The sequence below is a fragment of the Balaenoptera ricei genome, chromosome 4, assembly GCF_028023285.1.
Source record: "Balaenoptera ricei isolate mBalRic1 chromosome 4, mBalRic1.hap2, whole genome shotgun sequence".
Taxonomy (NCBI): Eukaryota; Metazoa; Chordata; class Mammalia; order Artiodactyla; family Balaenopteridae; genus Balaenoptera; species Balaenoptera ricei.
This window is the reverse complement of record NC_082642.1, coordinates 119,512,453-119,539,546: the sequence shown is the minus strand read 5'-3', so window position 1 is coordinate 119,539,546 and position 27,094 is coordinate 119,512,453.

The window sequence follows — 27,094 nt, the reverse complement described above, 5'->3', positions numbered from 1 at the left end:
CTCTATTTAATTGGCTTAAAGGAACTTAAGTGCTTATATAAATACTCATAAATATGAAAAAAAACAGCCAAAATGAATTTTGGGTTCACGTGATCTAGGAAATATTCAACATTAAATTAATATCTGGTATTAAAGCTGGCTTAAGCTTGTTGGTTTGATTAATATAGACATGTCTTTAAAGTCATCAGTGTTAAGTATAATACTTCTGTAATACCTAGGTTTACTGAAGGTCAAGTTTATGTTATTCCTGTTTCAGAGTTTGTCAGCAGAAAGAAAAAAACTAAATTAACTAGGATTACTTGGTATGTTAAATGTAGTCATTCGTAATTCTGGTTATTGTAACCAAGTTTATCAATTACACTGTAATCAGATGTTTAACCGTGCCTTCTAAATCTTTTGTCATTTATAGATATTTTTGTACTCTGATGCTATTACAAAAAGTGTTTCATCAAGAAGATTCATAGAAAGGCTATGGAAACCATTACAACAGTTCCACATCAAGATGATGGTTATGTGAGGATTCCAGCACATACCAACTTAAAACAAGGAGATGTCCTGCCCCTGGAGCCCCAAGATCAGGCATCCAGAGACTTTTACTCTCTGACAGGTAGGGTCGATGCCCCTACTCAGCCTTGAAGCAGTTACAGAAGACTGACCTTCGCCCCTCTGCTTCCCATAAGAATATGGGAGTAAAATCTCTCAGAGAGAAATGAAACAAGAGGAAAGGGGGCAGGGCACAACCTTTAAAGGAATGATATAGCCATAGGACATGACAAAAACTGGTTAGAACCAATTAGGTCCAAGATGGCAGAAGATTCGACTTCCAGTCGAATCTTGAGCCTCATTATACGCTCACTGTAATACATTAGCATGCTAAATGACACACTCACCAGCACCATGACAGTTCTGAGGCCAACTATAAAGGGTCAAAAAGTGGGCAGTGGCCCAATTCCTGGAAATCTCCTCCCCTTCTCTGAAATAATTGGACGGACCCTCCCACTCATTAGCCTATGAAGTTATTCAGCCCATAAAAATTAACCACCCCATATTTTGGGGCCTCTGGCATTCTGAGATGGCCCACACTCTATCTGTGGAGAGTGTTTCTCTCTAAATAAATCCACTTCTTACCTATCAAAAAAAATAATAATAATTTTCACTCCTATTGCCCAGAATTGTCATGATGAAATAAGCAAAACATGTTAAAGAAGCTTGCATAAATCTTCAGCTATTAATAGGTGATTACTGTATACTAGTATGTATTAGTAATAATACTACCAATTATTTCCTGTGACGTAAGTTTAGATAGAGATATATAATCCTATTAATAGCTCTAGGTAAACACTTTGAATATTTCTTGGCATACGGAGTTAACAATGTATTCACAGTATTGAGATTCAAAGTTCATAGTCTCAAATTGAAAATTAATAAGCAGAGGGACTTCCCTGGCAGTCCAGTGGTAAAGAATACGCCTTCCAGTGCAGGGGAAGCGGGTTCCATCCCTGGTTGGGTAACTAAGATCCTACATGCCGCAGGGCAACTAAGCCCGCGTGCCACAACTATTGAGCTTGTGAGCCTCAACGAGAGAGCCCGCATGCCGCAAACTACGGAGCCCACGCGCTCTGGAGCCTGCGTGCCACAACTAGAGAGAGAAAACCCACATGCCACAACTAGAGAGAAGCCCAGCACCACGATGAAGAGCCTGCGCACCGCAAGGAAAGATCCCGCATGCCTCAACAAAAGATGTAGCCAAAAAAGAAAGGAAAATAAATAATATATATTAAAAAAAAGAGAAAAAAAGAAAAAGAAAATTAAGGAGCAGAGTTTTCCAACAAGAAATCCCTCTTTGTGTTAGTGTGATTTGTGAGTGACCATTCTGGGATAACTTTAGAGTTTACATCAAAACTCTATGTATTTTTTATGAAAATATGTGGACCGACACCATTTTAAAATTTGTAGTGTTAGTACAGAATCAATATTTTGTAAAGTCACAGTTGTATACGGGTGTTTGGAACTAAAAAGGTATTTATTATTGTAATGAATTTAATTCTGATGGGTTCTTTGAGCAGTACTCTCTGTTAAAATTGCATTTAAAGTATTAATTTAAGAATAATTGAAAATAGAGTCAATGAGTCATTTGAAAAGAATCCACCAGATTATCGTTATCGATGTGTGCCATAATACTTAAAAGTCTGAATTTAAAAGCACTGTACAGTCTTTGAAATAGCTGAATCAAGAGCGAGTCTCTGCAGGGCTGCATGTTATTAAGTGATACCTGTTAATAAACAAGAAGCTCCATCTGTTGTGCGGTGATGTGTTCTCTCCAGACCTCACAGACTCATGTTTTACATGTCAGTGTTCAAGTGTAAATCAGAAAGGGCCACCCAAATACTTTGGAAACAGAAGAGCTGTTTACACCAAATAAAAGTGCATATCCAACATGACAGTCTTGTGTGGATTACTTTTAAGTTTATTGCACTGTGTGGCATTACCTCACTAAATAAAACTGCATTGTTCTAATTTTGGGTTGCATATTTAAATTCAGAGGGTTTTTTTCCCCAGGGTACATGTATTTTAATTTCACTTACACATGTGTTAAGTGACTTAAAAACTCTACTCTATGTACACCTTATTATTTAAATTCCTCTTCGGGACAAAAAAGCCAACTGATTCTCGAATGGAGTTTGAGAACAATTACAATACCATTTTCTTTCTCAACGTCTCATTATTTTTCTACAACATAAGTAAATCAAAATGATTTTCTAGGTGGAAATATTTAGTATTTATTGTCTATAATAGAAACAAAAATCAACCCTTAACCTCACCAGAAAATGAGAAGAAATATCTAGATTTAAAAGGTCAAATTATCATGTTGTCTATTTACCTAAACAGATATCTGTTAGTCTATAGTGCATACCTTATTATTTCCACTTAAGTACTTTTGTATCTCTGTTGTGGCATGTTTTAAATATGAACAGATTTAAAATTTTTTGTTTTATTCATTAAGTATATATTGAAGAGTTAAGTATCAGGGCACTGAGCTAAGCTCTAGACATGTAATAGAGTCCCAAATAATAATTGGTGCCGAAAGCTCAGCTTCTCTGTATACCGGTGCCAAATCAAATCTCGGAGACAGAGTTTTGGGTGAAGTAGAAAAAATAGCTTTATTGCTTTGCCAGGCAAAGGGGGACACATTGGCTCCTGCCCTCAAAAACTATGTGTCTCAACTGGGGAGGATTTCATGAGGAGTTTTATAACAATACTGCAAGGGTGGGACTGCTGACAAGATTAGGGTGTGTGCAGGGTCTCAGGTGGTTTCTGGATGCTCCTCCCTTGATTAGCAACTGTTCCATAATCTGCCCTTTGGAACTCAGGGAAGGTCATGGAGGCTGGAGTCTTGCCTACAAGAAATGGGGGACAAAAAGAGGCCTCTGTGCCCAGGCCCCACTAGGTTTCATAATCACTCTTTTTACTCACAGAGGAAATACATTACCTATTTTGGAAACAAAATTAATTAATTAATAATTAATTATCTATAGATTTGTGAAATGAAAAAAAGTACATTCAGGAAAACTGAAATGTATACACATATAAAATTGGGGGTTTTTTTCCCACTATTTATCAGTGTTGGTAAAATGAGAACTACTTGGTGAAAGTTTTAGAGAACGTGTTAGTTTATGAAGGGCAAAGGGGAAAAAGTTGTAAGAAAAAATTCAAATACAGGGGATGGATGACTCCTAGGACAGACTTTTGGGTAGTTTGAAATAAAATTCATATTTTATGGCAAGATGAAAATTTAAACATAAAAAAATTTTCTCTGCCCTTTGGCCCCCTCTCTCCCCACACTGTGCATTGAACCAAACCTCCCACATCAGCAGGAATACCTGCTCAACCATAAAGGGCAACATTGTCTTAGCACCAACAAGACAACTCCTTGAAAGATAACATTCCTTAATGTTGTTAAGGGGCCTAAATCTGGATTGTGTAACTTGTCAATAATACCTCATTCAATGTACAGCCCTCTGTCTCAAAAACTTACATAACTGTGCTTTGACATCTCATGGGTAGAAGAGTTCTCAAGAGCTTTCTGAAAGTCTGTTCCAAGGTTATAATCCTCAATTCGGCTCAAATAAAATTTTCTTTCTTAGATCAACTAATTAATTTTTTCTTTGCCAGTAGAAAAATGCCTACATGTTGGTTCCACCTCCAAGATATCGTTGCTCCTGAAATCAAGCAGAACCCTGTGGGGTCCTCCCAGGTACAAAAGCCTTTCCATATCCCCCATTTCTTGTTCATAGGAAAAAAGTTTCAGCCTCTTATACCTTCCCTGAGTTCCAAAGGGCAGATTCAGTCACTAGAGTAGTGAGGGAATGCAGAAACAAAGGAAAGGCAGTCAAGAACCATAGTGCAGCGATGCAGCAGGATCCTGGTTCCTCCCCAAGGGTTATACATAGCAATCTGATACACATCTCTGCGTTCTTCTACAGGAACTAAGGGCCCCAGCCAAGTAGAGGATGGCAACTTCAGGCTGAGCACAAGCACTTAGACCCTAGATTGGTTGGAACCAGGGGGCTGATGACTGAGATTCCTGGACCACCATCATGTTACCTCACCACCAACCAATCAGAGGGAGGTTACACACCCAGCAGACCTCCCCCCAAATTCTGCCTATAAAACACTTCCCTAAACACCATCGAGGAGTTCGGGTCTTTTGAGCATAAACTGCCCCGCTCTCCTTGCTTGGCCCTGCAATACACCTTTCTCTGCTCCAAACTCCAACTTTTCAGTTTGTTTGGCCTCACTGTGCAATGGGTACATGAACTTGGATTCAAAAACACTCCAATTGGGGCTTCCCTGGTGGCGCAGTGGTTGAGAATCTGCCTGCAAATGCACGGGACACGGGTTCGAGCCCTGGTCTGGGAAGATCCCACATGCCACGGAGCAACTAGGCCCGTGAGCCACAACTACTGAGCCTGCGCGTCTGGAGCCTGTGCTCTGCAACGAGAGAGGCCACGACTGTGAGAGGCCCGCGCACCGCGATGAAGAGTGGCCCCCGCTTGCCGCAACTGGAGAAAGCCCTTGCAAAGAAACGAAGACCCAACAGAGCCATAAATAAAATAAATAAATAAATAAAAATTAAAAAAAAAAACAAAACAAAACACTCCAATATGTGTGGATTTTTTCCCTTCAATTTGTTAGTCAGAAATTCCACCAAATATAGTAATTTGTATGAACACACATCTATTTTTAAATTATAAATACTCCTCAGATAATTATTAATCCCATTAGTGTAAAAAGAATTAAACTACATTGTTTTCTTGTTATAACCTGAGATCAGCAACATCAAAATGTGGAACACATTGTGATGGGGAAGGAGAGGCAGATAATTCTGGAATAGTGTGAATTTTGCCAAGAATGGGTCAGATCAGTCGTAGTCCTTCAGGGTGGTTTGGGCTTATGAGGTCTCTTGAGAAAGCACGAGAAAAGCAGGCTGGAAAAGGGAAAAGGCTGTGGGATCAAAACAAATGCCAGAAAAGGAAGAGGCCATTTTCTCTTCAATCCTTCCTCCAGACACATAGGAATAATAAGCAGATACTATCAGCCAAATAATGGGTTAAAGCAGCTATTTGTGGGCTTGCTTGGGAAACACTAACATTTATCCTAGTTTATACATAAAAATATGTCCTTAGTCCCAAACAAGTGGCTCACAAATGCACTTTTGGAATACAATCCATTCATAAATTGTGGTGTCCTCCTATAATTACATTCAGACAAAAATCCTCTGACTCATAAACAAATTAAACAAATAATTTCCTTCCCAAACATCTGTTAGTATGAATTGCAATCTTGTAAACCAGCCACAAGATGCCTTATAATAACATGTGTGGTACAACCTTAGCATATGAACAACATGAAGTCATGAGTTCCCATGGACCTGGTTAGCCATGATTAACCATTTATTCATACCCTTTCCCCAAAGATTTTAGTCAGGACTTTTTAGGGCAGTAGATGGTAACTTCATTTCTTTCTTGGACAACCTAGAGGAAACATTATTTTTGAAGATAATAAACTCTGGGACTATTACTAATGACCTTATCTTTTCTTTTATAATATTCTCCCAAATTCAATTTACATTTTTATAGTTGAAATTGATTAAATCCATTTGACATCAGTGGAAGTAGTGACTTTTCTGCAGAGAATAAATCCAATAATTACTGTCACAAGTTTAGGAGGTAGTTGATAGGTATAAAGTAGATAAAGGATGTCCTTAGACAAAATGCTTAACTAAGTTGGTTAATAAGGAGCCAGCCCTCCTCTAAACCTTAAGGAGCCAGTCCTCTTCTAAACTTATCTGCCAAACCTAATATTTTAAAGTGATAATGAGAAAAACCAGATATTACATCATATGGTAATAATACTTGCTAACAGTTTACAGTGCTCACAATATTCTGGATCTTGTTCTATGGATATTTGGAAATATGACATCATTTAATCCCAACAAAGAGCTATAAGATAGGCACCAGATTTATGACAGTCTTAAAATGGCGAAAATGAAGAAGAAAAAGATTAAGCATCTTGTTCAAGGTTGCATGGCTAGGTGGTACAGTATACGTATGCCATTCAGGTGAGTAAAAGAAATATCTTGTACAACTGATTTTTTAAAACTTAGATGCTACATCAAGCATAAATCAGGCAATTTAGAAGCTTTTTGAAGAATTTAGGATTTTATTTGTTAGTTTATGTCTAGGAGCTCCTAACTCCAAAGTCTATATTGTACAGATTATTTTCCTACACTTATATCTTTAAGATGGCCTTTATTATTTTAGATCAAAAATTATTTGGGTCTCTTCAATAAAATGTACTTTTGCAGATACTGTAAGAATTCTGTAGGAATTTAGGAAAAGAAAAAAAAAGGGAAGGAAGGAAGGAAGGAAAGAAGGTAGGAAGGAAGGAAGGAAGGAACGGAGGGAGAGAGGAAGGAAGGAAGGAAAGAAGGAAAGAAGGGAGGAAGGGAGGAAGGAAGGAAAGTAGAACAGGGTTAGGGAGACCAAGTGAAAGAAAATAATTCGAGTTGTTTCATAATAGACATGCTTCCTGCAATGCCGCACCCATTCAGGAAATTAAACCAACACAAATGTCTGTAATGCAGTGTAGTATACAACAATTGTCACAAGAAGAATCTAAAGTGAGCAACCAAAGGCAGTAAAAGTGCATGCTGATACCAGTCTGGGAAGAAAGGCCTTAAAAGATATGTTTAGCTAGTTGAGACATGGACATGATAAGTGCAAACTGCATTTAGTGCATAAACATTAGTTTATCTAACATAGACATTAAAACATACAGAGGAAAAATGAAAGTAAGATTTTCAAAAAGATGCTTACGGTCTCTACCTGTTATCAGTTACTGTAAATAAGTTACCTCAAGAAATATTGACATACAATCAGTTATTCCTTATGTCTCATGAATGGTGGATTGCAATTTGGGCTTGGCTGGTCAATTCTGCTGCTGCTCAGGGCTGATGTCACTCATCCAGCTACAGTCATCTGGATTTCTGACTAGGACTGGATTGTCCAATAGCCTCAAGCAAACATCTGATGGTTGGTGCCAACTATGTAATGAAGGGGGAGTGTTCCAAGAGGATGAAAGCAGAAGAAGCTGCAAGGCTTCTTAAAGCCTAGCCTTAGAAGGCATCTTCTGCAGTATTCTGTCACTTTTGCAGTATTCTGCTGGTCAACATAAGTCATAGGGTCAGCCCAGATCCAAGAGCTGAGGAAAAAGACTCTACCTCTTGTTGGGAGCAAATTCATATTGCCAAGAGGCCTAGAAACAGAGATGCATAATACATGAAGGGCCATTGTTAAACCACTCCACTACAGGGCCATTAAGTATTTTGGCTCATTACTGAATTTTTCCAACAACATACAAATGTGCTGCTGAATTCTTCCATCTTTCAAAAGAAAAAAACTTTATCTTGATCTCACTTCCCTCTCAGATAGCTCATCATTTCTTTTGTTTTTCTCTGTAACAAACCATCTTCAAAGAACAGTCTGTTCTCATAGTCTGATTTCTTTCCTCCCATCATTCACAGTTAAACACAATCCAATCAGGCTTTAGTCCTCACCACTCCTCCAAAACTATTCTTGTCAAATTAATCAACAAGCTCCACATTGTTAAACCCACTTGTCAGTCCTTAGCCCTCTTCTTCCACCTATCATTAGCATTTCACATAATTCAACACTCCTTCCTTCTTGGTCTTCACTTGCTTTCTAGGATACCATGGTGCCCATGAAAAAGCACCATTTGGACATCCTGCCGCAGGGAGTATAATTGACGATCTGAGAATGCTTGCACCCTGCATTCTTAGATGCACCCTGTGTTTAGGTGTTGAATCCATGCTTCCGATTGGCTGCTCCCAACCAATGGCTGAGCACAGCGTCAGCACTAACACAGGATCCTGAGAGATACAGAACTTAAATGAGGTCTTTGGCTTTAGGACTTGCCACCACCTGGCAGAAATGTTCTCAGAACTGCATTGCAGTCTAAGACTCATTCCCCTCAATCCCCTTCCTCTTCCTCTTTTTTCGTGGTGTCAGATCTCCATCAAGATCAGAAACTTCTCTTTACTCCCTTTGGCTCCCTCCTCTTTTTCCTTAAAAAAAAAATTCCCCCCTAAAATCTCTTGTACATCTAACTTTTAGTTGGTATCTGCTTCTCTTTGGACTCGAATTAATGCACTCTCTGTTGGTTTTTCCCCTACCTCACTGGTTATTCCTTCTCAGCATATTTTGATGATTTCTCCTCTTTTGTACTACATTCTAAATGTTAAGTGACCCCAAAGCACAGTTTTTGATCCTGCACTCCTGCACTCTTCACAATCTATACTCACTCCCTAAGACTGATGACTTTAAATACCATCTCTCTACCAATGACTATCAAATATATATATATATATATATATATATATATATATATATATATACACACACACACACATATATCTAACCCATTACTAAATTCTGTTGAGTCTACCTTCAACACGTTTTATATATACATGTGTATATATATAAAACTTTGTATATACATATAACTTTACATTATATATATATATATATATATATATATATATATATATATATATATAATGTAAAGTTATTCTGTTTTCTTTCCCTCTCACAGTCCATATCCAACTCGTTACTAAATTCTATTGGGTCTATCTTCAAAACATTTTACTCTTGCAAAGTTTCACCCCTCCATTGGTGCCATCCTGCACTGAGGCACTGTTATATCCTGTTTGGATTACTACAGTAGCCTTCTAGCTTGTGTTCCCAATTGTAGAATTGCTTATCCACAGTCTAGTCTCATTACAGTAGCCTAAGCCAGTATTTTAAAACTGAGGCGACTCCTCAAAACCCTGCTTTGGCTTCCTATTTCCCTCAGAGTAAAAGACAAAATCCTTAGAACAGTCTTCCGGTCCCTACACAATCCGGGACCCTGTTATCTCTCTGAACTCTTCCACTCCTCTCACTCTCACTTTTAATACTCCAGCTTTACTGTTGTTGCTGTTTCCAGAACATACCAAACCTACTCTATCTTAAGGTCTTTGTATCCACTGTTATCCTGCCAGGAATGATCTCCAATTATCCACGGAAATACCTAATTATCTGTGTGGCTAACTCTTTTCAAGACTTTGTTTTAATCCATCTTCTCACAAGTTTTAACCTGACCACCATATTTAATACTGAAATCTACACCTATGTGCAGTAACTATTCATTGACAGAACAGTCCTCATTTCCCTTTAACCTGCTCAACTTTGAAATGTTTCTGTGCCCTAATCACCTTCACACCATATTGTATAAAAATAATTTATTAATTTCTTGTGTCTTTTGTTTATTATCTGTCTCCCTTCTCCAAGAATATATAGGTTCTCTGCACAGGAATTTTATCAGTTTTGTTCACTGGTGTATCCCAAGCATATGAACACTGCCTAACACATAGTTGTTTAATAAACATTGAATAATTAATGATTATTCATTATATGAATAATATATGGTTATATATGACAGCTTGTTATTATTAAAATGAAAGTTTTAAGGAGTCTTTGTCAAAGATAATTTTCTCAGCCCAACACTGTATCTTCTTCAAATAACCATGTTTAGTTAAATACTAATGCTCTAATTACACAGCATTGACTTATTAGAGTCTAATACAAATTATTACTTTAACAATTCCCTCAATAACACTAGAACTTTAGAACTCTTTAACTTCATTTGCATTTATCCTGCTTTTTAAATTATTTTTGTGATGTGTTTTAGCTCAACTATGTTTTACATCCACAATATATTACTACTCAATATTTAGTCAATATTCAGTCAATTTTCACTTAAATATTTACCAAAATAATTATCCTTTCCAATACTCTTTATTCTTTCTTGGTATAGTCATATGATGGAATATAAAGTAACACTGAGAATGAACAGACCATAGGTACTCCCAACAACATGAATGAATCTCACAAACACAACGTTGACCATAAGAAACCTGACACAAAAGAGAATGTATTGTGTTTCCATGTTCATAAAGTTAAAAAACAAGCTAAATTAAGCTATTGTGTTAGAAGTTAGGGTAGTGGTTGCTCTAGGCACAGGTGGGAAGGATCATGACTGGACTAGAACTCGGGGATTTTGAGGTTGTAGGTACCTGGCTGGGTTCATTTTTTTAAATGTATGAAACTGTACATTTATAATTTCACCACCTTTTTGTAAGTATACTTCAATAGAAAGTTCATATTTAAAGAAATTAAATGAAATTTGAAATACAACATTTCTACTTGTGAAGTCTTGTCCTGATATATAAAACATGGATGCTAATATTGTCCTTAAAAATTATTGTAAGGAACTATTAAGATAGTGAATATGAAACACTTTAAAATGATAAACATTATGATTATAAAGTAGTTTTATATATAACAGGCTAATATCTAAAATGGATAAATTGGAAAATGGAAAAATGAATTATCGATTCATTCATATAAAATGGAAAAAATGAATTATCGATTTGCTTTAATGTGCTGCATTCTCTAAGAAAGCTTCAAATATTCAAATGTATTGTATTCTAGATTTTTGTAAGAGTCATAAACAAACCAAGGGAATAAATTAAAAATTCTCTAACCCCAAATTACATTAAAAATATTGCATAATATACTAATGCTCACACAGTCAGAAAATGACTATTTCCTCAAAGCTTCTACTTACAAAGGAATAGAATGTTTACTCACAGCTAAAGAAAACAAACTTAGTATAGATATAAAAAATTAAATAGTAGATAATTGTGTGTATGCTAAAATTTTCACATTGTGTTTTTATTAAAATATTGGCTTGAAATTATTTGAGGATTTTGTTTGTTTGCATAAAGCCATCTTAAAATGCCTCAGTAGGGACTTCCCTGGTGGTCCAGTGGCTGAGGCTCCACGCTCCCAATTCGGGGGGCCCGGGTCCGATCCTGGTCGGGGAACTGGATTCCCACATGCATGCTGCAACTAAGAAGTCCATGTGCCATGGCGAGGATCCCGTGTGCCGCAACTGAGACCCAGCGCAGCCAAAATAAATAAATATTTTTTTTAAAAAGCCTTAATAATTATTTGGTAGCTATTTACTTAGGTTTATGATGGAAACTATCAGATTTATTTGAATTAAAAAAGAAAGTGAATCAATCAATAGATATTTCCCGTGTTCCAACTACGTTATGCTGTGAATAAGATTTTAGTGGTATGTTAAATGAGAAAATTAGACTGAGACCCTACAGTGATATTACAACATTCCAAATAATTCCAACATTCCAATTACAATATTCCAAATACCAATAAAATTATTGAAAATTAAATATCTAAAACTAGTTTGGTGATATTTTCCACAGCTAGGCGATAAAGGCTGGAGATTTAAAGAAGAATTTAGAAAGGTGCTATTTGTATTCTGAAGAGTTTTACCTCTTCTTCCACGGGGGTGGAGTAGAGGCTGCCTTTTCTTCCCCTCAGTCTCAAGATAGGAGTTTCAGCAGGGCCTTCCAGAGAGCTAGATGTGGTCCCCTGCCACTGGAAGCATGGTGCACTGGTGTGTAACTCTCCCTGAAAAATCTAAAGCAGCTTCACGCTCACATTCTACAAGTTAGGGAGAAAGAATTCAAACATTGTATATGTACATGCACATTTGTATTTGTATGTTTTATTTATATGTGCCATGTTAAATAATCCAACTATTTTTTTCAGTGAGATACCTAAAAACTTGTGTTTTATTTTCCTTCAGTGTAATTATGTTATATAAAAGCAAAGAGCAAATGGGAGGGAGGGTGTGGAGGGAGTTTTATTAGTGTTTTACTAATAAATAGTGAATTTATTAATAAAGAGTGAATTTAAAGAAACAGTGAATTGGTCAGAGGATAAAGCAAATGAACTCTGCAGTCCACAGAAAGACAAGAAATCACACTAAAGAACCACTTTAGTCAAAGGAAATATTTTCCCCAGAATCCTTTGGAATTCTAATGCTGTTACTGAAACCAGCAGAAGGCAGTGGGGTCTGTATTAGCTATCAGCGGCTCAGGAAATCACCCACAGTGATCAACCCCACAGAAGACAGAGGTACAAGGGTTGGTGGAATCTTAATTTTACTTAGTCCTATGCTCAGAAAAACCCAAAAGGGAAGAAATTAGGTATGCTCAGTTTTATATACTAGCTAGACAAAAATATTCTCGTACAACAGAAGGAGCTTGTGACAAGTGATGACTGCATTTCAAATATTTAGAGGGTTTTATTTCTTCAAATAAGAACAGAGTCTTCTGAGTTTCTCTGTGGTAGAAATATCATATTAGCAGTTTTTCTTTTACATTACAGATACGTTTCCTATTCAATTCTGGCCTGCTGCAACTAAAACTGAGCAAAATAGCTGTCTTAAAACAAATAAATGCATACATACATACATGTATGTGTATGTACATACCTACCAATTATAAAAAGTGAACATATATTAAATAAGATTTTAAGATTCTTCAAAACATAGGGGCTAAAAAGTAACAACAACAGGAAAAATACTTAGGTTATTTCCATACACATTTATTTTAAGAAAGTATCTAATTTGCATGCTGTGCCATGCTGAGGGACAGACTTATACCCTCAGAATGTTTGAGCAAGAGGAAACCACGTCCAATCTCTAATTGTGCTCATATTACAGTGCAGGAAATGCAGCTGGTTGTGTTGTATGTCTGATGTCACACAGTAAGTGGTAAGAAGAACTGTGTTATGTTGGCTCTGAGATAGTCCGTCTACTTCAAGTACAGGGGAAAAAAAGGGACAACAATGGTACCAACCTAGGAGGAAATGAAGTTCCATTGGAGCAGCTGTAAGAGAATCTGCCTATTCCAGGACCTCAACCTACCCTGTGTGAGAAGTCTAGCTCAAGAGATCCAGGGTACTCTCTATCTGCAAGAAGATAGATTTATGACAATAGTTCACAAGGGGCCTAAGATCAGCCCATGCAAGTAGGGTTGCCAGGTAAAATACAAGACACACAGTTACATTTTAATTTCAGATAAACAACATTTTCTTTTTAGTAGAAGTGTGCCTCATGAAATACTTGAAACATACTCTACTAAAAAAGTTCTTATTATTTTTTTATCTGAAACCAAAATGTAACTGGGTTTCCTATATTTTCATTTGTTAAATCTGGTGACCCTACATTCAGGGCATTTCCAGGAGAGCAGGAATGCAGGTGGGCCTAAACATACAAGCAGGCACCAAGGTCTCTATGAGATTTCTGAGAAAGGTTATGTCACCACTGATTAGGTGGGCCTGAAAGGATTTTTTTAAAGGCTGAAATGACTGAGGAATAATCTATGCCTATTTCTAGAAACTTCACAAAAATGTCTTAGTTCAACTCTGAAAGAAGAGTATCTTTATGCCTTTTTCCAGATATCTCTCAAGATTTCTGAGAAAAGAAGAATATGTCAATACAGCAATTTTCTATTAAAATAAATATCTGCAGAAAAAGAATTATGAGACAACAGTGTGGGAGTTACAAAAAAAAAGTCTTTCAATTTAAAATTAAGTAGACTCGTCACTGTAATATGTGGCCATTTAGATTAAAGTAACAAGTTTTAAATCAACAATCTGTAGGCTAACCTTCAATTCTTGCACTTTTTAAGCAGGGAAGGTTATATGCAAGAAATTATACATTTTGTTTTGGCGGCTTTATTGGGTGCTTCACAGAGAAGGTGAAATAGATTAATTATTAGACTGAGGCAGTCCCAACACAATGATTTCTTTTCATATGGTCTATTCCAACCCCTGTAGCTGCTTCATCATAACATAAACTTCTCTTAATTATTTGATTATTTACAAAGATACAAAGTGATGACAAGACAAAATAGCAAACCAGTAATGTGCCATGTGTCATTACTCTTTTCCATTGACATTTTTGTGCAGTTTAGTATCATGAGCTTTGTCTCCACAAGACAGTTCAGGTACTTTTGGAAGTTGTAGCAAAGGTGAGGAACGGACAGCGTTGGGACTGTGCAGCATAAAAAGGACTTGCTCAGGCTCCAAGTTCAGACTGGATTAGTTCAAGTGGGTGGTAGTCTCAACTAACTTGACCTGCTACAATTAACCAACTCCCAGCAGTTTAGATTTTAAGTCACAGTTTTACATTCATCTTCACATTTGCGCAATAACTCTGTAAGCTAGAAGTAAAACAAACAAACCATGGCTCAAAGTATTTAAGTAAATTTCCATGATTACACAGTCAGGAACTGGCCTTGTAAGACTTGACTCCTGATCTGCCCATACCAGAAGCTAGGCTCTTTTAACCATAATGTTCTCTAACCAGACTCTTAGGATGTGTGTGTGTGTGTGTTATCTTTACAACTGGCCTTCCATATACTCAATATGATATGTATTGCTATGGGTTGAATTGTGTCCCCAAAAATGATATGTCGATGTTCTAACTCCTCGTACCTCTGAATGTGGCATAATTTGGAAGTAGGGTCTTTGCAGATGTAATCAAGTTAAGATGAGGTAATATTTCATTAGGATGGGCCCTAATTAACATGATTGGTGTCCATATCAGAAGAGGCGAGAAGACACAAAGACATAGAGGGAGAAGACCTTGTGAGGACAGAGACAGAGGTTGGAGTGATGCATCTACAAGCCAAGGAACACCAGAGATTGATGGGCTACCACGCAAAGCTAGGAAGAGGTAAGGAAGAATTATTCCCTAGGGCTATCATAGAAGCATGATTATGCCTACCCCTTAATTTTGAACTTCTAGCCTTCAGAATTGTGTGTCAATAAATGCTGTTGTTTTAAGCCACTCAGTTCATGGTAGTTTGTATGGCAGCCCTAAGAAACAGATATATACCAAGGTAGATAACCTTTCCCCAAAGTAACATATTACTCTGTATAGAAAGAATATTCATTATAGAGAAAATAAAAAAAGAATAATATTAGTAGATTCTTAACCTATAGTAAAGCAAATCTTTTTAAATACGGTTGTAAGAAGAGATTAAGCATAATTAATATGTGCCTTTTTCATATAGGGGAAAAAATTCGAAGTAGAAGCTGTATCTTTCATAATACTGTATATTTCAGGATACCTTTTTTAGCTGGGTTTACATTTTGTCTAATATAATGCAAATAATTTTTAAAACCGGAAATCATTTGCTTAGTTATAAGATGCTAGTTTTTCAATTAGGACCTCTAATTGAATATTTTCTCCTCCCACAAAACAAAAAAAAGCATCTGTAACAATAAAATCATAGCAATTTGTTATATTATGAGAACATGTTTATTAATCAAAGAAAACATCAAGTTAATGTATTGTATTAATGTTTAGCTAGTGGACACATTTTTTATTGTGTGACCATCTGCTGTGAGGCTTTTGTTAAGGACTTTTACAAAAAATTGCTGATTAAAATTGAAGCTACTAGATTTGCTAGATTCATGCAAATCTCTTAAAGGAAAAGGTAAACTCACTAAAATCTAAATCCTTTCTTTGATTAGTTCAATAAAAGTAATGACTTTTTGACAAAGCTTCGAATCATACACATTTTGATAGGTATGTTTAAGTACACATAAAAACTAGTTTTTAAGAAATGGTTACAATAAATGGTTTGATTCATTTCATAAATATTAAAGATAATGCTGGACTTTTGATGGTAAGAAATACCTCCTGATAATCCCTTATATGTGTATGAGGTTTAACAGATTACCAAATGCTTTTGTGTAAATTATCTCTAATATTGTTCTGAATATGGGAATCAGTGGATATTCTTTTCTGTGACAGATGAAACTACAGTAGAGGAGTAATGACTTTTTCAAGATAACTGAACTAGTGAAAGACAGGATTTGCACTTCATTGCTAGTGCTCTTTTAATTTCTGTATGGTTGGCTGTCAAACCATGACCGCCTTATACTCTAATACGCTGCTATGTGAACAAAATGCCCTCTAACTTTCTCACTGTCTTTCTCCAATTACACTTGCTTTCCAGGGATATTTAAACCACACCTTTTGATCATTGTTCTAGTGTTACAGCTATTCCACTGACCAAATCCCCTGCCAAATTACCCACAAATTCTTTAATCTGGAAAAATTGTTATATTCTACTCTATGATTCTAAGTAATCCCTGAAGGATAAAACTATACAACTTGGAAGTTAGAATCATTACAAATTATGAATTACTAACTTCAGCTGTATCTATCATGCCACTTGTCAATTCTTTTTATTTTGAGTTGGCACTCTCTCACACTTCCCTTCAGTTTCTCCCTCTTAAGACTTATCTGTCCATATGTGTGCTTTTTTTGTTTGTTGGTCGGTGAGGAGTGGGAGCGGGGAACAGGGCTAGTTTACATTTTTCCTTTTTTGAGTTAAGATTTACACATAGTAAAAAGCACAGATCTTAAACATTCAGTTTAATGAGTTTTGACAATTGTATATATACAAGTAACACAAAACAAGAGATAGAGCCTTTCTATCCCTCTAGAAATGTACTTTATATTATTTTCCAGTAAACATTGGCCTTCTAGAATTTGATTGAAATGAGTTCAAGAAAGAATGGAAGAAATGTTGTTTGAGACAGCAAGTTTGCACAACTACTTCATTATGACTTTATGCTTTCAAGCAGGTAGTCAATGGAGAAGAATGGATATTCAAGAAAATTTATTTTAAGATGGACAAAATAACTGTGTATTTACCTGGCAATGATCACTAAAGAGGGAAATGTTGATACCAAATTCAGTGGGGGTAATTGAAAAGCTGGTATATTTTTGGAAGGCAAGAAGGATGGAATGTAGTACACACATGGATAGACTAGCTTAGGCAGGAGTACACACATTAGCTTCATTATGGCAAGATATAAAACAGAGCATATGGATATAGATGGAATAAGTTGGTAGATCTGTTGGAAAAAGCATGTGGTAGTTTTTGGTTTTGCTTTTTCTGATTTTTAATAATGATTTTTAATAGTGAAATCAGAAGCGTTGCCACCAGCTGAAAATGGGATGGAGAGGGAATTACTTGGCATTTGAGAACAAAAGAAAAGAGATGGAAGAGTCTTCTTATATAGGAGAGTAAATATAACAGAAACTTAACAGGTTACACTAAGGACCAGTTTTGTATAAGGAGTCATGAATTTAAAGGAGACAAATCAGCATGGTTGTATGTTTCCTTCTAACATTGTTTATTCAGCTGGGCAAGATGATGGGGTAGTACATGCAGAGTTTTATGCAACTAGTATTGATATCTTCTAGGCGGGCATAATAAAGGGCAAAGAGGCCAGAGAGTGAAGACTCTGAGGCAAATGACTGATTACAATTGAAGACCATTGACCTAAATTAGATAAAAGGGAAGTGAGGTTACTACCTGAGTGAGGGAAAGTGAGATGATGATTAAATCAATATATGGTTACACATTTTAAATCCTTTTAAATGATCACATTGTGTGTCTGTGTTCATTATAACTAAACACATCATTTTCCAAATATAAAAGGGTACCTGCTAAGTGACATAAATCCAGGAATTTAGGTAAATCCCATACATTTTATTCTTTCTATGTCATATCTACAAATATGTTAGACTTTTTTGTCTTCATCTTTTTAGGCTAAGATATTCTAATCTTAACCTACTGTAAACTGTCTTGATCATTTAGTTGTCTTTCTCCAAATTTTCCCTGCTTCAGTAATATTTTTTCATTAATAGAATAACAGCTGTGCTTTGATTTCTTAATGTTAAGATTTTGGTTTTGCTTTGTTTCTACCAACAACATAGGCAAAAGATAATTTCTTAAAATATACATTCTCAGGTAAACAGAAAGAAAAATAGTTCAACCCTATAATATAAAAATCTTAATCTTTTATCTGAACTAAAATAAGATTGTGTCAAGGTCAAAACTGACTTTCACTTTGCTAAATGCAATGGCCAATTCTCAGGTGAATATGTTGAATCATCCCAAGGATTTAATACAGTTGATGATTTATCATTCCTGAAATGCTTTCTTTCCACAGCTTATTAATTCTTCCCTTACTTTGCAGGCCATCATTTTCTCAGAGTACAGCTCCTTTACTTGAGAGTTTACCCAGGACTTTTTCTCATTATTTATACTCACTTTATAGGTGATTCATCCATTCTCATGGTTTTAAATGCAATTTATATGATGATGATTCTCACATTTACTTCTCTGGCCAGACCACTTCTCATGAACTCCTGATTCATATATCTAACATCTTATTCAACAATCTCCATTTAGATATCCAATAAATTTTCAAACTTAACATGTCTAAACAAAATTTCTGATTTTCCCTCTCAGAACGGTTTACGCCACTCTTCATTTTATCTCTGTTAATGAGAACTCCACTGTTCCAGTATTCACTCCAACATCTTGGAGGTGCCCATCGTGTCTCTCTAATCTACCAGCATTGTCTATTAGTTCCACCATCAATGTACAATCATAATCTAGTTACTTCATCCAAATCCAGCATTACCACCTGTTTATGTTCCCCCAAAATTCATATGTTGAAATCCTAACCCCCAAAGGTGATGATATTAGTAGGTGGGGCTTTTGAAGGGTGATTAGATCATGAGAGTGGAGCATCATGAATAAGATTAGTGCTCTTATAAAAGAGATCCCACAGAGCTCCTAGCCCGTTCTGCCATGTGAGGATACAAGAAGAAGTCTACAACCTGGAAGAGATCCATTGTTTAACCATACTTGCACACTGATTCAGACTTCCAGCCCCTAGAACTGTAAGAAGTAAGTTTCTCTTGTTTATAAGCTAACCAGTCAGTACTATTTGATTATAGAGGCCAGAATGGACTAAGACAGAAAATGCCCCCAGCCCACCATAATTCCTTACCTGGATTATTGCTATGGCCTTCTGAATATTCTTCTTGCTTTTGCCCTTACTCCTCTAGAGTCTATTGTCATGATCGTCAATGTAATTCCTTTTAAAACATAAATCAGATCATATCACCCCTCTGTTAAAATGCTTCTGTTAGATTTCTTTCTCACTCAGAATGAGAACAGAAGTTTTTACCAGGACCTACCAGGCTCTGTGTGGTTTGGCCCTGCTATCTCTCTGATCTCATCATTTCATCTCCTACTTTCCTTCTCACTCACATAGGACCAAGTATGTTAGCCTTCTTGTTCCCCAAACACCTCAAGTATAATTGTACCTTAAGACCTCTGCACTTGCTGTTCCCTTTGCTTGGGATGTTCCCCATGATATTCATATAGCTAACTCCTGACTTCCTTCAGGTCTCTCTGCTCAAATGTCACTTTTTTGGAAAAGCTCTCCCTGAAAAACCATTAAGAACCCCTACTCTGATACTCCTATCCTAAACTTGGCCTTGAATTGGACAAGGATTCTTATGCAAGGTAGCCTTCCGATTCAGGAACTTGAGTCTGATGATAGTTAGTGGTCATAGCCCTAAGGCAGGCAGGTAACCAGTGGTTGTTCTAGGTGACTCCAGCAGTGTGGAGGTTCCAATCAGTGACTGGGGTCCAAGGACACTGGTGCCACATTAGCTGGACCTCCCAAAACACAACATGGCCAGAGCCTAGCCAAGGAGCCTAGCCAAGTAGCTTATCATTCAATTCAGTACTCTCATCATCATGGAGGAAATAAAATGTTAATCAGAATGCAACCAAGACACAGAGATTGTAAAAACATTGTGGGAATTAAGTTAAGGCTGTGGATCTGAATAAGCCTTTGAGTTCAGGGTTCAACCCTGTCATACAGGATGCTGGACTGACAATAGTATGACTAATTTCAAACCACATAGTGCCAAGTATTTGAATCTACATACACACTGCCAATGTTGGTTAGGATTATCTGAGCCTGTCAAAGCAGTGTCTGTAAAGCAGAGGCCTAGGATAGTCCTGGACTCATTTAAAACCCTTATTTCTTTGGGCTAGATTGACATTTTGGGGAAGGGGAACATAATTTATAATGCCTAATATATGCAACAGGAATAATAAAATACATGAGGATGAAGGGCAGAGGCAGCATATTTAATTCTCCTAGAACTTCTATTTTGGTTATATTACTGCTAGGCACTTAGAAGTCATACCATAAATATGAGTTGAACTGAAGGTACTATATCTAGATTAATATTTATCTGAAAGCATTTTTAAGCATATAAGCAAAGATATTAATCAAAAATGTAAAAACAAACAAAAAAAGAAAGATATATGTGACTACTTACAAATGGAACTTCACCATGTCAAAAATAATCCCAAGTTCCAATAAAAATCAATGATAAACTGAAAAAATTCAATGCATGTAGCAGATAAATAGCACTATCAATCTTTTGTGAGAACATACAAATATTTAAGATGAAAACATATGCCCCAACAGAAAAATGTATAAAAGGCATTAAAAAGAAGTTCACAAAAGAATAAATATAAATGACCCATGAATATATGAAAGGTTTCTAGCATCATTAGTAATCAAAAATGCAAAGTAGAATAATATGAAAACTTTTTTTTTTTTTTTGCATCTAAAACGAGTGGTGTCCAAGGTGACTAGAGTTAGATATAATTTTCACTCTCTGCCCCAGTGGTATAAATTGACACAACTTTCTAGAATTTCTTTTGACAAAATTTTCAAAAGATTAAAGTATGTTTGTAATATTTGAATTAACAATTGTGCTTATAATAATTTAACCTAGAAAATAGAAGAGCCTTAAATTATGTATTTATAGTGGTAGCATTGTTATTTGCAGTAGGGAAAATTTATAATAGAGAAATCCAAGAATTTTGGAAATTTTAAATAAAATAAAATTTTTCTCTAATATATTCTGTACAGTCATTAAATAGCATATCTTTGAATAATAGCTAATAAGAATGTATAATGCTAATAACTAATAATAATTTTGAAATTATACAGGCCATATTATAGAAAAAGGCAAAGTTATAAAACTATTTACAGTATATTAAATTTTTTGAAAAATAATTTAGACACATAGAAAACATAACACAAAAATAAACTAAATTGTGAATGGTGGTTAAACTTTTAGATGGTATGGATATTGTGTGTTTTTGTCATACTTTTCTCAATTTTGTATCTTCCTATAATGAACTTATACTGCTCTACCAAGAAAATATTTTATATAATAAAGGTTTGGAAAAATGAGGCTTGCAGAACAGAGTAAAAAGCAAACATCATGTGTCCTACCAAACATCTCCCATTGTCATGGACAGAAAAAAAAAATCAGATGGGGATCAGCTGTCAATATGAGCCATATTGTTGATTCAAAGCCTAACTTAATTTTTTAAACAAAAAGATTACTCTGAAAAACCTCAAGACCTTTAAAATACTAGTTAGAAATAAGCAGTACTGTTTTATTTTTGATATAGAAAACTTGAGGAACAGTACAGAATTTGTTTAAAATTGAATTTATAACTCCATATTCGTAATTACCAATTCTGCTTTTTCTCAGATATCAGGCTTCATAGATTGGATAAAGGGTATGAATTAGATTTTGGTCAGTAAATTAAACATTTTTTCTATAAAATTATCATGCTATGCATAATTGCTATTGGCCTTAAATCAACCACATGACCATTGACTTATGCAGCAAATACAGAATCAATTCACTTAGTACAAGTTTAGGGGATTTGTATGCACAATCATCTTCTAAACAGAAATGTGAAGTTTGCATTATCCTCCCTCTGAGCACTGTCAAGTTCACTGCTTTCCTATTGAAAAAGAATGAGACAGCTCTAGTCTTTTATACTTAATTTGAACTTGCCCATGGTCTCTTATGCATAATTTGAATAAACATTCAAAGAGGTAAAATACAATGATTTTTAGGTTTTATATTATATGATATCATTAGTCCATAGATTTTATTGACCTTACATTTAATCAACCTAAATATCTGAAAAAACTTTTTAAAAAATTCCCCAAAGAAATTACATGCAGTCCAGGGGTTTAAAACCTAAAACAGACCAAGATGAACTAAACAACAGGAATAATGTCTTCATCATTTTTGTATTTTTTAAATATACTTCCTTAAAACAACCATAACAATACTGAGCTACCAAACAAAATGTGTCTGAGGGTTTATTTAGGACCACAGGGTATCAGTTCTTGATTCTTGTTTAGGATATGCAGTTTCACTGTTTTATAGACTTACTTATAAAAGATAATTAAAATCAAACAGCCAATGAATAGCACAGATTCTGCAATATAAGTGGTAAATCTTGGATCTGAGAAAGCAGTGTAAGCCGAATAGTTCATTCTATACATCTATTGCCAGACAGCAATATGATCTAGGCAATCTCTAAATGTCTTCACTGGTTTAAAATATGTAAGTAATACCATGTAGAAATCTTTACCGGTTTATAGACTATATTAACTAATAATAGTAAACCTAATTTTTCCCAATGATAATAATCTGTGAGTTCTTGAATTTATATGACAGACTCACTTTAGTCTTTACACAGATAATTTTTAAATGTGTTTCTGTTATTCTGGAGGGGCTTACAGATTATTTACTGAGATTCTATGCGGCTAAAAAGAAATCACTTTGGATCCATTCCCATAAACTGATGTTATGTCTTTGTTTTTTCGTAACCACTATCAATTCCCTCCCTACTGTACTATTCATATGTCCCAGCTAAAGGATTATATGTAGCAAATATTGAATGAATTCCTCCACTGAAACATATTCTCTTACAAAAGAAAAAGTAAATGATGAGTATTTTATATTCTACCTTAGGCCCAGTGCTTGATTTAACCTAGGGCTATATGTATATATAAATTTTCATAGACACAGTTAATATGTTCCATTTTTATAGCCCTCTCAAACTTTTTAGATATAGGTGAAGGGCTGTTTAATCCCTTCTTTTTGATAGATTTATGAATAGAATATATGTGTACATCGTCTGACCTCCTGGCTCTACAGTTGGCTTCTTTTTGAATCAGATATTAATTTAAGAAGACATTTTAAGATTTTCAATAAATATTACATGTTGCTGTTTCACCGAAAAAAAAAAAAAGGATTTTTCCTCTCGGAATGAATTTAGTATTCCTGAAAGGTTTCAGATGGTAGAATATTCATTGAGATGCAAAATTACAAGATGCAGCCAGAAGCAACGGAAACTTCTCTAAAACGCTCAGTGAGGACCCTACTGGGCTCAAATGTCTCCCCACATTTTCCTTCTCATATTTAGGAGAACTGTAAATCGCTGGAAACAGCTACTTCATTTCTGTTCTCTGGCCAGAGCTTGAATCCCAGGAGACATTCCAGGGGATATGGGTTTGATGGCTTCAGCACATATTCCAGAGGTCTGCATACAAACCACAGCTGAACTGGTCGCCTTTGGAAAGAAAGGGCATGTTTCCAACCAGCAATAAGACTGCATTATCTCTTCTCCCTAGAGAGAAAGATCCCTTTTGATCAAGTTTGCAGTCACCTCAGGGTCAGAAGGGAGCACCTTGCATTAGTCTTGCTGGCTCTTCCCCAGCTCGTGAGTGGAGACCATCTGCTTCCTTGCCAGCACTTGTTTAAACCTGAGCAGCGCATTAAGAAGGGAGGGGTCAGGAGAGGATGAGGCATAAAGAAATCCAGGTATGAAATGGTGACCAGATATTTCCGTTGGAGGGGGCAATCCCCCAATCTATTGCTGGAAAGTCCTATTTTTGTGTTGCTGAACTCCAGTTTTCAGCACCCCAATTTTTTTGTGCTCTCTCAGATTTAAGGTTCATTAACCTCCCCACTTTAGAAGCACAGTTGCAGGATAACAGGTGAATGAAGAAGGTTTCCTGCCTGACCAGAGTGTCTTTGTTCCAGGAAAATTCCATCTATGTATTAAAACAAATTTTAAAACTAAAACTTTGAATTCAATTATCTTTAAAGGGAAATAAACACACAGGATTTTATTTTATAGTTATCTTTCTATTAGATAGTATGAAACCATATTCTATGAAGCAGTTACTTTACCTATGGAAATTTGTTACATGTACATTTCCAAAGGTTTTAATGAACTACCACATACACAGTATCATGGATGATTAGCAAAATATTAGATCTTCATTTTTTAATTAGAAATAAAGCCCCCAAAATTAGCATATATGGACCTCATCACCTTCTTTGGGAGATTTTTCCTTTAGTGAGTGGCAGAAGATCTCTCTAGATTCCAAAATGAGATACAAATATTACCCGTGTTTGAAGATCTACTCAAGGTAAATATTGCTGATTATGGCAGAAAAGACAGTGGAGTGAGAGTCAGGGAAGTTGGTTCTTCTAATCCAGAGACTATCACTAACAATATGTAAGCAACACCAAACACACTGCCTTGCATTACATAAATGCCTGTGACTTCTTTTCTTCACCTGTACTCTGAGGAAGTTGCCTAAACTAGAACTTTGCTTCTCAAAGCATGGGCTGCAGATTACTCTGAACCTTGTTAGAAATGCGGGCTCAAAGCCCTGTTCCCTGGAATCACTGGTTCAGAAACCGCCTTTTAACAGGTCTCCCTGTGATTCTCACACATGTTAGTTTGAGAAGCACTGTATAGTTGAGCTTCAAGGACCCCTTCTTCAATAATCCATGATTGCATGGCATAAAAAGCCCATAAGATGTTGATACTTTAACAAGATGACCTAATTTAGCTCAAAGGAAGATTTGTGTTCTTGCTTTTTGCAGAACTGGAAAGCAGGTGACCACTGTGGACATTTGTCTTTTCGCATGAACATACGTGCCCGGTGTTTTTGTGTTTTAGTCTGGGAGGAAGGAAAGTCAAAGTGACCAGGGGAAGAGATGAAGATGGCAAGGGAAATGGAGGAAGTGAGATGACTTTCGTTCTCGGTCTATCTTCAAGAACTAGTTTTGAAATTCTAACAAAGAGGACATGTAACCAGAAGTTGAATGCCATAATTATCACCCATGATGATTTGGTTTGGGGCAATAATCTAGAGCAGAGGCACCTTTCCCAGTTTCTTCAGCAAGAGCCAGCAGCAGCATCCATGGGCGTTGCGGAGCAGCAGAAGTAGCTGCTGTGCCCAGAAGACAATCAGGAAGTGAGCACGGTTAGGGGGCACGGCACTGGCCGTCAGCCTCCCTCAGACTGCCCTTGATCACTGCACCTATGGGATGTTGCTGGAACAGAAGAAAATGCAAGGACCATGAACAGGTTTGGGAACACATATACACACTGAGGATGCCTAGAAATAACTGTTCTATAGTCAAGTGCTAGGAGTGAATCTATCTTTCCCCTCATACCTGCAAATGTTTTAGTGAATGGTACTCCCATCCAACCAATTGCTCAAGCCAGGAACTAGAAATAATCTTTGACTTTCCTTCTCCATCATTCCCATATATGGTCAATGAGCAAGTCTGATCAATTAAAACTCTTGAATATTCTTTATCTCCATCAGCTTACCTCTAATTCTCACTATCACTCCTCCACTCAGGGTAACATCTTGTTCCAAGAACAACCTTGCAACTGGCTACACTGAAACTGGTTTTGTTTTCCTCTAACCCATTTATTATGGTCTGGGGGCCCATTTTTATCTTTCCCTACAAAACTCACTAGTTGCATCTTTTTCCATTTCCTTACAACCTATGTGATATTTATGTGTATAAATTTTATTTTTCAAATACTTTTGTTTCAACTCTGAGTCTTTCTACACATTTCCCCAGTTTGGTGGGCTATTTCTTCTCAGTTTAGCCAAAGTATGACTCATCCTTCAAATCTTAACTTAGATGAAGTTGAAATAAACTAGATAATTTGGATGCCACTAAAAAGTTATATAGCACATATAACAAGTAGAAGTTGCCTCCTCTCAGAGATCAAGGGGAGGTTCCTAGGGGTTTACTAGGACCTCAATTAACACTCCCATCTTTAACAATAAACCAGCTAATGGATATTAAAGATGACAATGTCTTATTAGATCTTTAATAGGTGTATGATACACTTCCTTCAGAGTGCAATTTCTCAGTGGAAGCATCTCAAACACTTTTCTTCTGTCAAGCATATGAAACATAAGCTGTGACTAATTATGAGTAAATTTGAGTTACTAAACAGATGGACTACACTACTATTTCCAGTTATTCATATGCCCTGTGTTCATTGTTTCTACACGGCTTTGAGCATACAATATCAGAAAAGAATAATTCAGTTGAGGGTTATCAGAATGGCTTTGTACTAGCTCACTATTCCTGGTTCTTAGCAGACAGTTTTGTTACACAGAAAAGCCCTGGAGAATTACAGCAGTCTTCTTCTCTAAGCTCATCCTCTTTACCACCAGTTACATAAACAAGTCTAGCAAGGGGATTAGTAACCTTCTCTCTCCCTCATATTTTGGACTCTGTTTGAATAGTGAAACTTTTGACCCCCCGGAACTAGAGCACAGCACAGCTCCCTGGTTTCACTTCACGCGCGTTTCATGTGACCTGTTCTCTCTGATGTTTATCACATGATTTTGCACATAGACTTTTCTCAAGATCCAAAACACCATCAAAATCAAGGAAATTAATCTATGACAGCTTTAAATCTCAGATCTCCGCATTCAAGGAAAATGTTTGTTAATTTTGCTCTTTTCAGAAACAA